Source organism: Amblyomma maculatum, chromosome 6 (assembly GCF_055883805.1).
Source record: "Amblyomma maculatum isolate TAMU_Amacu chromosome 6, ASM5588380v1, whole genome shotgun sequence".
Classification (NCBI taxonomy): Eukaryota; Metazoa; Arthropoda; class Arachnida; order Ixodida; family Ixodidae; genus Amblyomma; species Amblyomma maculatum.
In genome coordinates this window covers 116124601-116139966 of record NC_139349.1, presented here as the reverse complement: position 1 = coordinate 116139966, position 15366 = coordinate 116124601, and the positions used below count along the sequence as shown (strand labels likewise).

The window sequence follows — 15366 nt, the reverse complement described above, 5'->3', positions numbered from 1 at the left end:
TCTTTTTTTGTTACTACGGCGGCAATGGCACTGACAGCCTGCGAACGAGGGTATAAGAACAGTGCTCTGAAAATTTTGTTGTTTCTTTACAATCGGGCTGTTTTTCTGGCAGAAGAAGAACAGAAAACCAGTGGCACGCTATTTATGTATATTGTCAGGCAGCGCAGAGGCGAGAACAAGAAAGTGCGAAAGATGCTCGCAGAAGGAAGGATGAGGAAGAGGAAGCTCGGCAACGTTCAGCGAACTCAGCAGGCTACACTGTAAAAACAAAAACACCTTTTTGGGCATTTGTCTGATTCAAAACACCCTTACACCCCGAGTCTAGGGTGTTCGTGCCATTGGAAATCACCTCTTGCATGCCAAAGGGGTGCTTTGGTTGGAGAATATGCCTTAGGGTGTTACGGGCAAGCAATATCACCTAACATGCTGGTGGTATATGGCTTCGTAACTTCGTAGCCTTTTATACACAAGCGGCGCTGCTAATATAACCCAACACCTAAATAAAGCACCAAAAGTAACGCTAAAATTAAAATTACACACGAGTGCTTTCTAAAAATGAAACAGAAACTGAAACAAAATTTCACCGCCAGGAGGCCGCCGGTAGCTACGAACGCTCTTTTCAAATTTCACAATATGGCCGTTAGCATTGTGGGGTGCGTTTCGACCACGTTTCGGCGAATGCTGAATGTGCTTCTTCGATTGTGTACCCTCGTGAAAAGTGTTGCATTTCCCATGCATATGTGTTACAGAAGTGTGTACGCTTGTGAAGTGCCTTCTACCTGTGGTGTTTAACGCAAACGGGCATTTATCGTGTCGGCAAGTGTCCGGGCTTCTTTTTGCTTTTCTCGGGCCGAAGGACTGCTGCACCGCTTTATGTTTGAGATGTTTGAAAAAAGAAGGCATGGACGATTTTTTTTTCTGCGTGACTAAGAGGTATATGCGCCGACTACATTGCACTCGCGCTGAAATCGCACTGGTTGGTTCGGTGCCGGCGATACGAAGGCGGACAGCGTACTTTGCGGCTGACGCAATCGTCTGTAAAGGTAAGCCTATTCTCACGCATATTGCGCTTTGTGGGAACAGTGTCCTACCGGATTGCTGCATTCTGTGTCTTTTTGTGCCGGAACGCTCCAGAATGTGCTGAAATGAAAATGTGAGACACGCGCTTGTTGTCACCTGGCTGCCAAAATGACCTGGCACATGTGGTAGATGTCGCGGCGAGTTACGCAGATTTCGCGCGAGAACATCAGTCTCAACTTTCTTGAACAGTAATAATGTATGTGATACGTTTCCTTGCATTTTGTACGCGCAGGAGGTTCACGAAACGATTTTCGTTTCTTGACAGTTTGATACTTGCGCTCAGTTCGCAACGACTCGGTTTTGTTCTACCGTTTCCGTTCGTGCGGCAAGGTCATGTTGGCGTACTACCTTAATTCTCCTAGCACTCTCGACTCCCCCCTCCCCCCTCCTCCCTTATCTCTTACACTTCGCGCTCGCTCTCCTGAAACCTCTTTCATGCTTCGTCGTCTTCTTTCACTCGGAGCGCTGCGACCCCCCCGCCCCCCCCCCCCCCCGCCCCCTTTTTTTTATTTACTCGGAGCATAGGCGCGCACCGTCCTGCTGCTCGGGGAGCGTCCTCCCGCAGCCCTTCTGTTTAAACTTTTTGTTCGAGAAGGCTATGTTCGTTCTCGGCGGCCGTTCAGCGCGGCACGCCTCTGCGCTCGTGCTCTCGGCATCGAAGTGCGCTGGTCGGTCGGCCTGGTTGCATAATAGTTTATTCCAAACTGCGTAAACTATATGCCGCTATCATCAGCCTATGTTAACTTCCCCGCGTCTGGATTTGCCTTTTTTAATCACAATGGGAGCATTTTTCATTTTACGGGGACTATATTTTGCGGTTGCATGGAGTGTGAATTTGCATTTTTATTATGCTGCTTTTGTTATGGCGTTTACTTTCGCTCTCGAAGAATCATTTAGGTACGTATTTTATTTTCAGCAAGACTTCAAATAAGGCACTTGTACACGTGCTAAGTCAGCTGATGTGGTTCAAACCATCCAGTTTTCATTATTTTTGTGGTCACATTTCAACATAACTGTTTGACCGCATTACCTGATTTTTGTAGTGTCTTTAGACTAGAATAAATGAATATTCGATACTGATGCCTCAGCATTCAAGTAGAGGTCGACAGCTTGAATTCCCTGGCCAAATATTGTACCGGATGTTGCTATTACAGAGTTTGATTCTGACCAGATGTTTACTTTTTTTTTGTATTTTGCTTAAATGTACATATGAAGCGGTTATCATAGCCTTAGTCGCATATGTTTACCTTCTTTGCTCATCACAGTGCGCATATTGCAGGCAAATTTGTGACTTACTGTTATTAAAAAACTTGTAATGTATGTGTTGAAAGCAGTTTACTGATTTAAAGAGCCCAGAAAACAATTTGACTTTCATATGCTAATGATGCATGTCTGTAGATTGTCTCTAAGAATTGAAGCCTACTTTTTAAAGCCGAGCGGGGACCCTTAGTTTAGAGATATATTACATATTTAATTGCCATTCAGCCGTGTGCCAAGTTGAGGGAAGGAGGATCATAATTTTTGCTTAGTTATTTTTTATATTAGACTTTCCTTAATATTGCTTGCAGTTTGGCGATGAGTGGCAAAACACTGATGGTTTTTGCAGCTTTCTAACCTTAGTAAATATTTGTATTTGCTGTTTGCTAATGCCAGTTTTTTTTTTCGGATATGTACAAAGGCATCAATTGCCTTAGCTTTTGTACAATGATTTTTAATATTCAGTTACTTGAAACATTGAGTAAAATGAATTCTTTATGGCTACCATTCACACAAACTTGCAGTTCTTACATGACTTCAACATGCTGATCAAGAAGGACGGCAAAGAGGCAGTTGAAATCGGCCTTAACAAGACACTTGTCTTGGTTTTGAAGGACACCATTCGTGCAAGAAAAAAGGACATTGCCCGGGTGCTCGAAGTATGTTCTGAGGGAATGCGTGAAAGGAGAAAGAAGCGTAAGTATTCAGCTGTTTCCTTCTGTTTGCTGCATGTGCTATCTAATTGGTAGTTTTTCGCTAAATGCCCACATTTTTGCCATTTTGCATTGCCTTATAGATATAATAAAACATGGCTGAGCATCAGAAAGAATAATAAAACCATAACTAGCCTGTGCATTTCTTCATATGTAACAATTTTCGCATTAGCTAAATTTAAATTACCTATTGTTCTTCTCCATTGTAATGGTGCAGCCCTTTCAAATCTGTTCAACTAGTAGCAGAGAATTAGGTGATACCTGATTCAAATTTTCACTAGCTTTGCTAATTTTTGCTGTCATATGTTTGGCTTTCAGTTTGCGTGCCTCTACATGTTTTCAATTTTGTTTATTCGCCTTCCTAAATTAGACCATAAATTATCGCCTCAAAACTCAGCTGTCTCTTTTTACCTGCAAGGAGGCACACCATTGTTGTGTTGCTTATTTCTATTGTAGATGTACAGACAGTATGCATTCTGCAACTTTAGGCAAACATTGGGAACCAGCCGGGAGCTCTGGATGTTGTTTGTATCATTTGTAAGTTTTCTCTTTGTCATTTGAATATTCAGGAAGCCTACTTGAAACTGACATTTTTAGCGAATTTTCTTTGTTTCTAAAAGGGTTTATAGTCTAACTTGTAATATGTATTAGTGATTCATAAATCAAATCGAAATACTACAGAAGTTTTCATCACAACTGTGAATTCTTTGCTGTGAAAGAATAATTTGCACTGTAAGTACAATCAAAAGCACTTTTAAGAGACTCTTGCCATCACATGCTTACCACGTCGTATTGCATACAAGAGTCACCTGATGAAGCACTGGTAATGTCAAGATTGGTGCAGTGTGCCATTTGACTGAGCACTCTGCTGCAGTGCACCAGCAGTGCTTTATCAGATGGCTCTTGCAGGCAGCTTGGTGGGGTTTAGCATTTGCTGGAAAGGGGTCTCTCAACCTGCTCATGCATGCTAGTACCTAACATGTTCCTAATGTCTGGAATATATAATCTGAGACTGCTTCAAAAGAAATATTTGCCACATTGTCTTATCCTACAGGCTTCTGAAGGTGGGTAATGCAGTTTAATAGTTGTTTTAACAAAAATGCTGTAATTTGCTAGCCAAGTTTGAAATGATGTAATAATTTTAATTCTTCTGAGATTAGGTTTACCACATTGGTTGGGAGAAAATATTGCTGTGTTTCAAGGTTCATGCTGTATAAATATAATGCCTTCAACTACAGATGCTAACATTTCATGCATTAACCATGTGGCACTGTCATAGACATTCTCATTTATAGTAAACATTCTCAATAAATCCAAATTGTTATTTTTGCATTTCAAGTTAGTCAACATATTTTTAGTATTCGAACCTTTAGTATTTCAAAGTGCTCAGACTGCCTGCCGCTATAACGATTACAACTTCTTGAACACTTGAGCTTCCTGCCGCCTCTTGAGGCTCACCACTGATGTTCTGGATGTCTATGCATACAATGTGCTATGCGTGGAAAATGTTTTAACATGCCATGCTTCAGTGTTGACATTTTTTAGAGCTTCTGCTGTTTGGTTGTTTGGTAATGCTCTGCTGTTGCACATGTAATTGTCGCTCAACTCAAAGCTCCAGTGTACACTTTCAATGAATAATGTGTGATGAAGTTTCAGAACTGCCACATAGAGCAGCGAGAATACTTTTTCCTTGTTACTAAACCTTAAATGTAAACACTTCAGGAAGCATTGCGATGACCTAGGGCTTGGCTGGTTCATACTTAGCACAAGAAGACGTGCAAAAGTTCAGAAATGCATTATGTGTTATGTATTATGTATTACATGCACTTTGTTTTTTTTTTGTAATGCCTCATTACTAAGTATGCTCTTTCCATGTTTTTTTTGTTTGGTTCTGCAGTATCTACTTGGCCAGTGCAGGGTCTGCTGTAGGCCTTATGTGAAGCCTTCAATTGAGCCAGCTGTTAATATTTTAGTAGTAAACACCGTGCTCCAGTGCTGTTTATTGTTTATTTACATTTTTAACTATCATAATAAGCATTCCAGTTCATGTGAAATGAAAAGTTCGTGGGGCAGCATTGAAGTTCTCTAACCCAGGTGCTTTTCATGAGTGTAGCCATTTTTGTTTGATAAAATAGCTTGCATAATCTAAAATTGCCATGCAACAGCATGCTGCATGAATAAAAATGGGTTGACCTTATGTGCTCTCATTTATGACTTGATCAGACTGCTGGCTTTGTGCCTCTTGAACCAACCATAACAGTATACTCTGCATTGTTAATTGTGAGATAACCACCAGTGGTTTCCGATAGGCCCCTTTTCCAGCACACTGCTGTACACTAAAGGAGCATTGGCGTATTCTAAATATAGAGTAGAAAATATGTTGAATTTGCTTTTTGCCAGGTGCAGTGCATATTTATACAGCTGCTCTGTTATGCACTTCTTTCACAATTTTATCAAGGAACAGGAAGAAAAGCCTGCCACGCCGTGCGTCGGATATACTGGGAGCAGCATCAAAGAAGCTGAAGAGCATTTCCCCTTCATTCAGCAGCGGAAGCTTCTTCGAGTCATCGACTCTACTTAGGGTATTGTTCCAATAATGGGTCAATTTTGGCTGTTCAATCTGACATATGACAAGGGGTCCGACAATTTGTGCTGCTTTATAGAGCACCTCTTTTTGGGCGTCTGCGTGTCGAAGCCAAGATGCGCTGCACGACGCTTTATTTCATCGCTTAAGGCCGACTTTTATGCAAGCGCACGCGTTGACACTGACAAAGCATAGTATTAATATTGTGTACTGCGATTATTGTTGCATACGACTAAACATTTTGTTGTTTTTTTCAGAAATGTCACCATGCTGTTGTGTTCATTGTTCGGCTCTGTTTTTGAAAAAAAAATTGTATACTTTGTTGTCTGCATTTGTTGGAACTGTTTTGCTTCTTTCATTTTTTTAGGTATTTACATACATACCATGTATGTTTTTGCCCGTCTGCTAGGCTCTCGGTGGAGAGTGGCAGTATTGTTAAATAAATGAGGTTCCATAGCGCGCATCAATGAAGAAACAGAACACAAGTGCCCCCCTGCCCCCCCCTCCACCAGCACCCGCTAGCCCGAACCCTGACCCTTCTATGCCGAATAAAAGACTTCCAGTTTTCTTCTGTGTGACATTTTTTTGTAACATGCTCTGTGAATTTGAAAAAACCATCATACTGGCATGGGTCATTCGAGATGTTAAAATAATGGCATGCAGCATCTCTTTACATGCTCATTTGGCATTACAGGTGGTTAAAAGGAATACAATTAAGCTTGATTGCAAATGTGCACATACGAAAAGCATTAAGGAACGTGTAGTGGCAAAAGTAATTCCTAATTAGGGAATGCAATATATGGACGTTATCCGCACTGATTTTTATGAAGGGGTGTAAGGGTGCAATGCCACTGCTTCCACCCTGCAATAGGGTGTAAAGGTAATGAAAACACCCCAGTGCATTGGCCCCATAGAAGGGTGTTATGACCAACCGAAGCACCATCTTTGAGGGTGTACTGGCACCCTGAAGCCACTTTTTTTCAAGGGTGCATGGGTGTTAGTTATAGACATGCGAAAACACCTAATAAGGTGTTTTTGTTTTTACAGTGTAAGCTGGAGTCATCTCTGTAAATAAACTTAACAATATTAACCCACATTAACAGCGTCTGATTACAAGTCTGGCAATGACATCTTTGAACTACAACGTTTTTCTGTTCCCCACATTAAAAATGAATCACTTCAAAAATTTTCGAATACAAATTACATTTACATCCGTGTGCAACTGCGGCGCAGTAGCATACCGGTCACCTCTCATGACTCGAGATCTCCCCCGTGACGGCTCTCTTTTTTTGCCTCATTGCCTCCAGTGTGATTCCTCGAAGCCTTCTATTTCTCTTCGGGTCCTCCTTGCCCTCTGCTGTGTGAAGCTGCCTAGGACGTTAAACAGTTGCTAGTCTTCCGTACAATCTGTGCTTCTTTTTACTTTCCTATAAGTTCGAACAGCTTTGTGTAACGTCCCCAACACACAGTTCACAGTGCAAGAACATAGGCTATTTCGTGCGCATTTCTAATTGTGATGAGTTAAACTCGACAAAAACCATGCTATTTTCTACTTTCGCTAAGTAACTACTACTAAACAGCAAACGGTGATGGGTATGGTAAAATGGCCATCTTTGCTGATAACAAGAACGTTTTCCTCATGGTAAGAAGAAAAGATGAAAGGCGCCTAGAAGCATACGCCAAGCATGGGGTAGCAGAGCCAACACTAAAACGTCAGAAGGGCACGCGCACAACGATGCCTTGTCGTCGCTTTCGGAGTAGAAGGGGAGGGAACGCTGAATGGTACGGGATTCAAGGTTCTGTGCTGCGGACAGCGTCGGCAACCAGGACGGTCAAGCGGAGGCAACACCTAATATATAAGGTAACGTACTGATCATCATCATCATCAATTAAGCCCTTAAATACCTCGGGTCGGATATTACATAATGGAAGGGGGGGGGGGTGGTAACACATAAAACAACCATTGATTGCTTAAGTAGAAGCGCAAAAAGTCTAAAGGCTCGAATATACACACAAAAAAGGAAGAGGAAGTAATTGGTTATAATGAGAAATGACATGCCAGGCGTTCTTTAAATAAAGCAGGGTCACATTCAGTTACAATATGATCAGGAAGGTGGCTCCATTCTCTAATAGCGGCTGCCAGAAAAGATTTGTTAAAGGCGTTGGTAGATTTACGTAACCGCTGGATGTTCATCGAGTTGAACAGACGAGGTGATGTGCCCACTGGTGGAACTAGTAGAGAATCACGGAGATCGGGTGCGTTTTGATAAGGTTCATGGAACAGGCATAGGAGAGAAATGTTGCGCCTTAGGGCTGTTGCGCCTTAGAGAGGTATGTCCTAATACTGCTGATACTGAAGCAAGGGTCATAATATGAAGATATTAAATGGGCGGGGTGATTCTGGGTGGATTAATATTTCTTAATTAGGTACGTCTGATGAGGGTATAAAATTGCGGATGCGTATTCGAGCTTCGCTCAAATGAATGTTTCGTAAACTAGTTTACAAACGGAAGGCGGTGATAGTGAAAGTGACCTTCTAATGAAGCCCAGAATTCTTGAAGAGTCTATTTAAGGCGACCTAAAGCCCACGGATCATTTTACGCCGGTAGCGCGAAAAGCACCAACGCGTCAGGAGAGATCCGCTAAAAGACTCTTGCGCCGCTGATCGACGACAAGGACGACCTGCTGCCGAGTCGTGCTCGTCCGTGCAGTGTCGGCACGGACGATGCCACGGGAAATAACAGTTATGCCGGAAACTAATGGTCCAAATGGGGCCACTTTTACACCATGCTGAGCAATAACAGAAACTAAGACACAGCATTATTGTATGCGCACGCCGGTAAACATTCACGCGAGACTCTCGCGACATGTGGACAAAAATTCCAGAAGCCTGCCAAGAGTCGGGAAGCACGCCTATTCTCTTCAACGTGTTCACATCGTCAGCTGTTTCTAAATTTACATAGTTGGCACCCTAGTGAAACTTTTATTGGACGCATTCATGAAATCTGTTTTCGTTGTTTTCTTTTTCTTCTGAATATTTTACTGATTTGTAATTTAAAATTACTGATGAATATAGCAGATTCACGCGACTGCTGTCAATCTGAAGTATCATCTCGGCAATAATTTCCTCCTGAATTGTCTGCCACAAAAACGAATTTGAATGCCAGCTGTTCAAGTTCACTGCAAGGTCGGAAGTTACGCGGTTCTTCGATCCGCCGCATAGAGCCTAAGTGTTTACCGTCGAAAAACGATGATATTGCGTTGTATGTTTATATCAGTGCGATTTACGATGGGTTTCTACTACATCAATGTCCTGTGTCAAGTCCATCTGTTGCCCGTCAGTTGAGTGTAATAAAGTGAAAAGAATTATCCCCCCCCCCCCCCTCGTCTAGCATGCTCGTATCGAGTTGTCACATCCCTGGGATCCTCTCTTTTCCAAAAAAGAAGTTACCTTAGAAATCGACGTCCCGAGATAAATTACGCAGGTCTTATAACTTCGTGCTTGAGTGCATGAGTCCGTTAAAATGGTGCAAGCCGCCGAGAACAATTGGCTCAACGGATTAACAATGTCTTGGTGTAATCGGTGTAATTAAGAATCAGCAATATTCCAAACGTATTGCGTATTCATTCTAGCGCAAGAAGTAGGGAACTTTAGGTTAACAAATGCGATCCTTTCAACTGTACTTCAAATTTTGTTTTGAAATAAAATTTATTTATCATAATTTCACGTAAGGTAATGAGGAAACTAAGCCCTTTCTGGGATGCGCCAATTATTACCAATATGCATAGGTGCAGTCCGAAGGTTTTTTCGTCTTGACCTCTTTATTGTACCCTAAGCTATACGAACATTTTTTTACTACTATTGGTGCTACTACGAGGACTGCACTCTTAGTCCAAGAACCTTCGCATTAACAGTTATGACTCAAAAACGGGGGTGAAGTTGGCGAACGCTCACTTCGCTAATATCAAAAGCAGTGCCAGTAACAGCAGAGCTTATAATAAAGGCTGGTCTTGATATTTACTTATCCTGGATTCCGACATGGCATTAGGACTTATTTGTAGGAATACAGTCTGGATCTGATTTGCGTCATTGCCCTCATAACTTCCGTGCCATGCCTTCTTTCTCCCTGCTTTCTTTTCTTCATTTTATTTTTTACGGATCGAGTCAAACGTTTCTATAGTAACCTTGCAGCAAGTTGGTAGTCTATTTACACTACGTTTAGCTGCGAATTCCTTGCACCTTTACAGGCGGAGAGGTGCGTTATCGGTACTAGCTGGAGATCGCTAATTTCAACCAGGTCGCTTGGTATGATCATATTTGTCTCAAGGCAAATGTTTACAATCATTTTGTACTTCAGTGTCGCAAACTGATGAAGTGCATCTCTTTTCACTAAGCTGTATCTATTTACGCTGTCACAAGAATTCGATGACCGAGTAGCATGGTGGGTGCATGCAATAGCCGACAAGGTTAACAGCACACAACGTGCTTTTAAATTTGGCGATATACTTCTATACGGAACTTCATCTATCTGTAGAGCGAAGGGGTGCTTGCGATTGATAGCAACGTGGTTGTCGCTGAGAGCAAAAGACATGAAATGGGGCCTTTACTGAAGCCCATTTCCAGCAGACCATACTGCTTTGCCGGTGCCGAGCAAACCGGCTCCACTCACATAACCAGGCAACCTGGGCAAAGCACGAATCACCAAGCCGTTGCGTGACACAGCCGGGAAGAGCTGGCGAAGATTGCCTTCTCACATAACCTTAGGAAGTAGAACAGCCGTTGGAGGCTAGAGCCCTACTGCGCCTCCCGCAGGACGCACGTAACGACCAGGGCCAAGCGAACACGCTATAACTCTTCCGGGACATCGGTCGATCAGTTGCCGGAGGCGTGTAGCTAAAACTCGTTACGCAGTTCTCCTTTCGCGTTTCTGGAAGGGAAGAGGAACTGGCGAGATAGTCGCAAATCTTGGCCTCATAGGGGCACACTTCCTACACGCCCACGCACACACGCACGTTATCCTCCTAACTCAGGTGCGGCAAAGCAACAGCGAATCACGAAAGAGTCGTTGGTCGTTTAATCACCGGTTGCGTGTCTGAAGGTGGCGTTTCTGAGCGAGACAACCCATATGTTCTCAGTCGAGAAAACTTCCTCGGCACTGTCACAGCAGCTACGGGTAAAAATAGCAAAGAAAAGCTCAAATGCGGACAAAGCCCTGTAGTGCACACCAGTTGGGAAACTAGGTGGCCTCGAGAAAGAAGCGCTTGATTTTGATGCAGTCGTTGCGACACCTGCGATGACAAATGGCCCTGCGAAGAAGCAGAGCACCTCTTTGTACGTTCAAACGGTATCAGCAGCACAGACGTTTGAGGAGAGAGATGTCGCAGTAGCGTTTCATTTTTATACCGATATTTTTTGGGCGCTTACGACTCCTGGAAGTGTTATAGTATGGTGATGCTTTCGCGAGCCGAAAAGAAAAAAAGAGGGGCCGCAATCGCATCCTTGCTAGGTGGATAGCCGCTGACAATAAGCACAAAGGTGCGCTGAACTTCGAAAGGCGAAATATCAGTGGGCGTGTATAACACGTCAGCTTGTGTAACTGGTTCCTTTAGTTTGCCCAAGAAGCTTGACCACGGGCTGCTCCAAGGCTAAAGAGAAGCACATAACCATTCTGCGAAAGAGAGAGAAATTGCTGCCACAACTTCTTCTTTGTTGGTATTGGTATACGCTTCATTCCGCTATTTTGACAGAGTCGACTTTACTGTTTTTGGAAAGACTTAAGAAATTGCACCTCGTGATACCTATGGCGTAAATTGGTACGGTTTCCACTTTTAGCCGTTGTTTACTCTGCAGTTCAAACCCGTAAACGATTTCTTGAGGCCTCTTAGCCCACAGACACGATAGCTCACGCAGAACAATTTTTACTCATTTGTTTTTTTTCTTAAACGCGAGCTTTTATGACTACAATAGGAATGTATATTTTTTCATAGTACCTAATTTACTGCCACGCAGCACATCACTGGCTACTAGAAAAGAAGGTATATGTTCAAAGCATCGCGTTTGATGTCTTGAAGTGTAGACATTTGTGTGTGTTGTTTCGGTTGGCTGTATCAATCAACTTAGTCATTGAGATGAATGAAAATATTGTCAATGCCGTAATAATGCAAGCAGAGCCTTCAAAAAGCACATACTTTTCAGTCGATCTCGGGCTAACCTAAAATACAATACCTACAATACGTAGCATTAATACATTTTTAAAATGGCTTGAAATCATTCGATCCCACGGCGGTGTCACTGTTGTTACAGTCTAGTACTGGACTGATAAATCCAAGAACGGCGAAATAGGGAAGAGGGGGGGGGGGGGGGGGGTTGATGATTGCTCCCGGCCGCGTTTCGATGGAATCATAAAGCAGCGCGCCTGTGCACTTTTTTATGTCAGGGCACATTGAGGGACTCCTCGTTGATCGAAATTTTGGGAATCCGCTATTGCGACGCCCCTAACCATCGAGTCGCTTTGAGACCTTCAATCATTTAACATGAACCTCTATTCTTTTGTCTGCGAATAATGTACATTAACTCCCCTTACATAACAAATTTCCTTACAAACATTTTTTCCAAAAGATACAATCATTTACAGTCGATCTTCTTTCTAATGTACTCGAGCAACTCGAAATAATTTGAACATGATATTGTTTTATTTCAATAAAGCCATTAACTAGGACTTTTTGAAACAAAGCGCGAAGAAGCAAATTATACAAGGCAGTGCAAGAATAATAAAATATACATCAAGAACAGCACGTCGGAAGGTAAAGTTTTAGGCCCAACGTCTCAGCAAAGTAAAGTGGAAGGGAATGGGCTGTCCCCTAATGAACCTATGGGAGACGTGCTAGACAGGAAAGTAAAGGTTTGTTAGAGTTTGGAACACACCATCGAAATACAAAACTTTAGGATAAGACACTAAGCTGTTTTCGGGCACTCCCAACCTGCATTTTTATTTTCTTCACAAAAATCGTTTTCAAGACATTAATGCAATAAAGAAAACAAAAAAGGCGGCACAAAATGACTTTACGTGATTGCAAAGGTGGAAGAAAAAAACACAGGTAACATCCCCACTTTTTTACTTTCACCAAAAAAGCAAGCCCAAAAGCCATAAATGTACTCGCCATGGGAAGGGATATAAGGAAGACATAAAGATTAGTATTCCAAGTATACTTTTGTGAGTCAGCAGCTATAGTGGGTAAAATCTTCTGAAGGGTGTTTAATCATTATTCAAGAGGTAATAAAATCTGGCTGCCTTTATTTTTATCGTACATTCAATATCATTTGTATCAACAACGTGCTACCCTCGCGAGCCCTAAAAACGGTTTTCCTCCTAAATCGGACCACACTAGAAGAATACCAGCAAACAAAAACGTAAGATTCATCAATGCAGAGTCTACTAGCAGGACTAAAGCGAAAAGCAATTGCGCAGGCAGTGGTTACGACCAGAGGCAGTACGCGATTCTACGACTGAAAACGGTCGGACAAAAAAGCAGCCTTCAGCAGTGAAGCTTCAGGAACCTATTGGTCCTCAAGTTGCATTCTTGCAGCATTTTTTGAGCGAAGTGATTTCACTTTTCACTATCTACAAGCATTTTCAATATGTCTTAAACAATCTGAACGCGATAGCATTCAAGACCCCGTTGATCGAAAATTTGGAATCAACTGCCGAGCTGACGTTCGTGTTGTGAGAGCAAAATCACGATCATGGCGCTGGCAGACGCTACGTGGAAGCTGTATTGTTCGGATACCAACTGAACGTAGTGTCGTTTGACGTTACCCTTGGCAGGAGCTGCCAACTCGGGCCTCTCCATCCGTAAGGCAGAGTGAAATCAGAATCAGTATGCTATAGTACCGTTACATTCACGTTAGCCCTAGCCACGCAGGCACGTTTATACGGTTAGCTTAGAGTGCGCCTTTATATGTGGGCAGGTAGCCTACGCTACAGCTTCATACTTTTAGAGGTAGCTTGAGTGGCCCAATAGTTTTTTTTTCGTATTTTTATCATTTTTAATTCGTTGTGCGGTGAGAGTACCGGTAGTGTAGTGTTAATATTAAAATGCTGTAGGCCTGTTTCATTTCAAAAAGTGGAGATTCCATTGACGTTTGAAAAACACTGCGGATTATGAATGCTACAGTGAGCGATGAGATACAGGGGCCTAAAATGGATCGTTTCAGTGGCCAATATTTTGTATTAAAGTGCTAATCAAGAAGCACATTAGGTGCGTGTACTAAACTTCGCGTCAGCTGCAAAATCATTCCTAGTAAGACGATTAATCAGTAATGCCACCTGAGGAGCAGGCGCATTATGAATTAATATTGTAGAACCTTCACACCAACGTCTTCTCTGGAGATTGGTTTCCGCTGTATCCCGGTAAGCTGCAATTTTTTTTATTCGGAACACCTTGCAGTTTTACAATACATGAACATTTCCACTTTTTTGCGCGCTCGGAAAATGACTTTTAGTGAGCTAATCAGAGTTATTGCTACCTCGGTTCGCTCAATACCAATACCGAAATGCGCGTTATTATTATCACCACATGTCTCAAAGTTGATGCAAGTGAATTTATAAGATATTGTTATATTTGCGGAAAATTGTGCATTTTTGAGAAGTGACGCGATATTGTAATTTCTCTCGTCTGTGGCTCCCCATCACGGAGCTAGTGTCGCATACATGCACGTTTCATCTCCCCCAATCCCCAATTCCTTAATTTAAGGCTCTTTTATCAAGCGTATACTCGCCAGCTTACTGTGATACTCTAGTTCATTGTGCGAATGAGCCCACCACAGAAATTTTAAAGTTATACTTCAACGAAGTCATACAAGGATGCCTTCGTTTGCTATAGCAACAGCCTGTCTGACTCGGAATGCAGAAGTACCGGGTTCGGTTTGACGCTCATGCATACTCCTGTCCTGCTTGCAACTCGGCCTTGTGACATGTTGGTGTGACAACGCACAGCCCGCTGACATTTCGGGGCCCGGTCATGCGACTTCATAACTGCCAACTCTCAGATATATGATACTGATTTTCCGCTTACAATTTCGAAAGCTATGCCGACTGCCGACAATGTGTTTTCCGCTGGACGAGAATCACAACGCTGTCGCATTAATAGTGGCTCAATTATGTGAAGTCATATTCTTTAGCTTCGCTATCACTGCCCGAGATCCTGAATGCTGCTTCTAAAGCAAGCGGGCAAGAGCTGAGAAACTACATAAAACGAGCAATTTCATTAGCTGTTTAAAAACATTTGTTTTATGAACAATAACATAAAAGAGACATTTCATGTAGTTCGTACATCTTAGCAAAATTTACCAGAGCTGCAACAGGGGTCCATCTTTTCTGCTTTTTTTTAACTAGAAAATATACGTTGGTTCGGTTCTGTGCACGTGGGTTTTTCAACAAATTGCATCTTATGTACGGGATAAAACTGCCGAATAATAAAACCTATACACGAGGCACACTGGTGATTTTGACGGCCTTCAAATTCATAATATGGTATTGCACTCTTAAATTTAAAATACAAAGTCCTTTGTAAATAAAGTTACTAATCATCAAACTCTATAAAGTATTTATTTGATACCTCAAAGGCCCCTGGTATGGGGCATTACATGAGGGAAGGGCATGAGAGTTAAACAACAATGGTCTTGATAGCATTCTTAAAATGGATGGCGTTGATATGATGCACGGCGTCCTG

General features: G+C 42.4%; 1 long non-coding RNA gene across 1 annotated transcript; it reads left to right on the top strand.

Annotated features, from left to right (window-relative positions):
- The first annotated feature begins 997 nt into the window (after positions 1-997).
- On the top strand, positions 998-6131 carry LOC146186637 (uncharacterized). Its single transcript, XR_014707865.1, has 4 exons — positions 998-1043; positions 2862-3033; positions 3507-3587; positions 5509-6131. It is a non-coding gene; the product is annotated as an uncharacterized LOC146186637 (long non-coding RNA).
- Positions 6132-15366: the final 9235 nt, after the last annotated feature.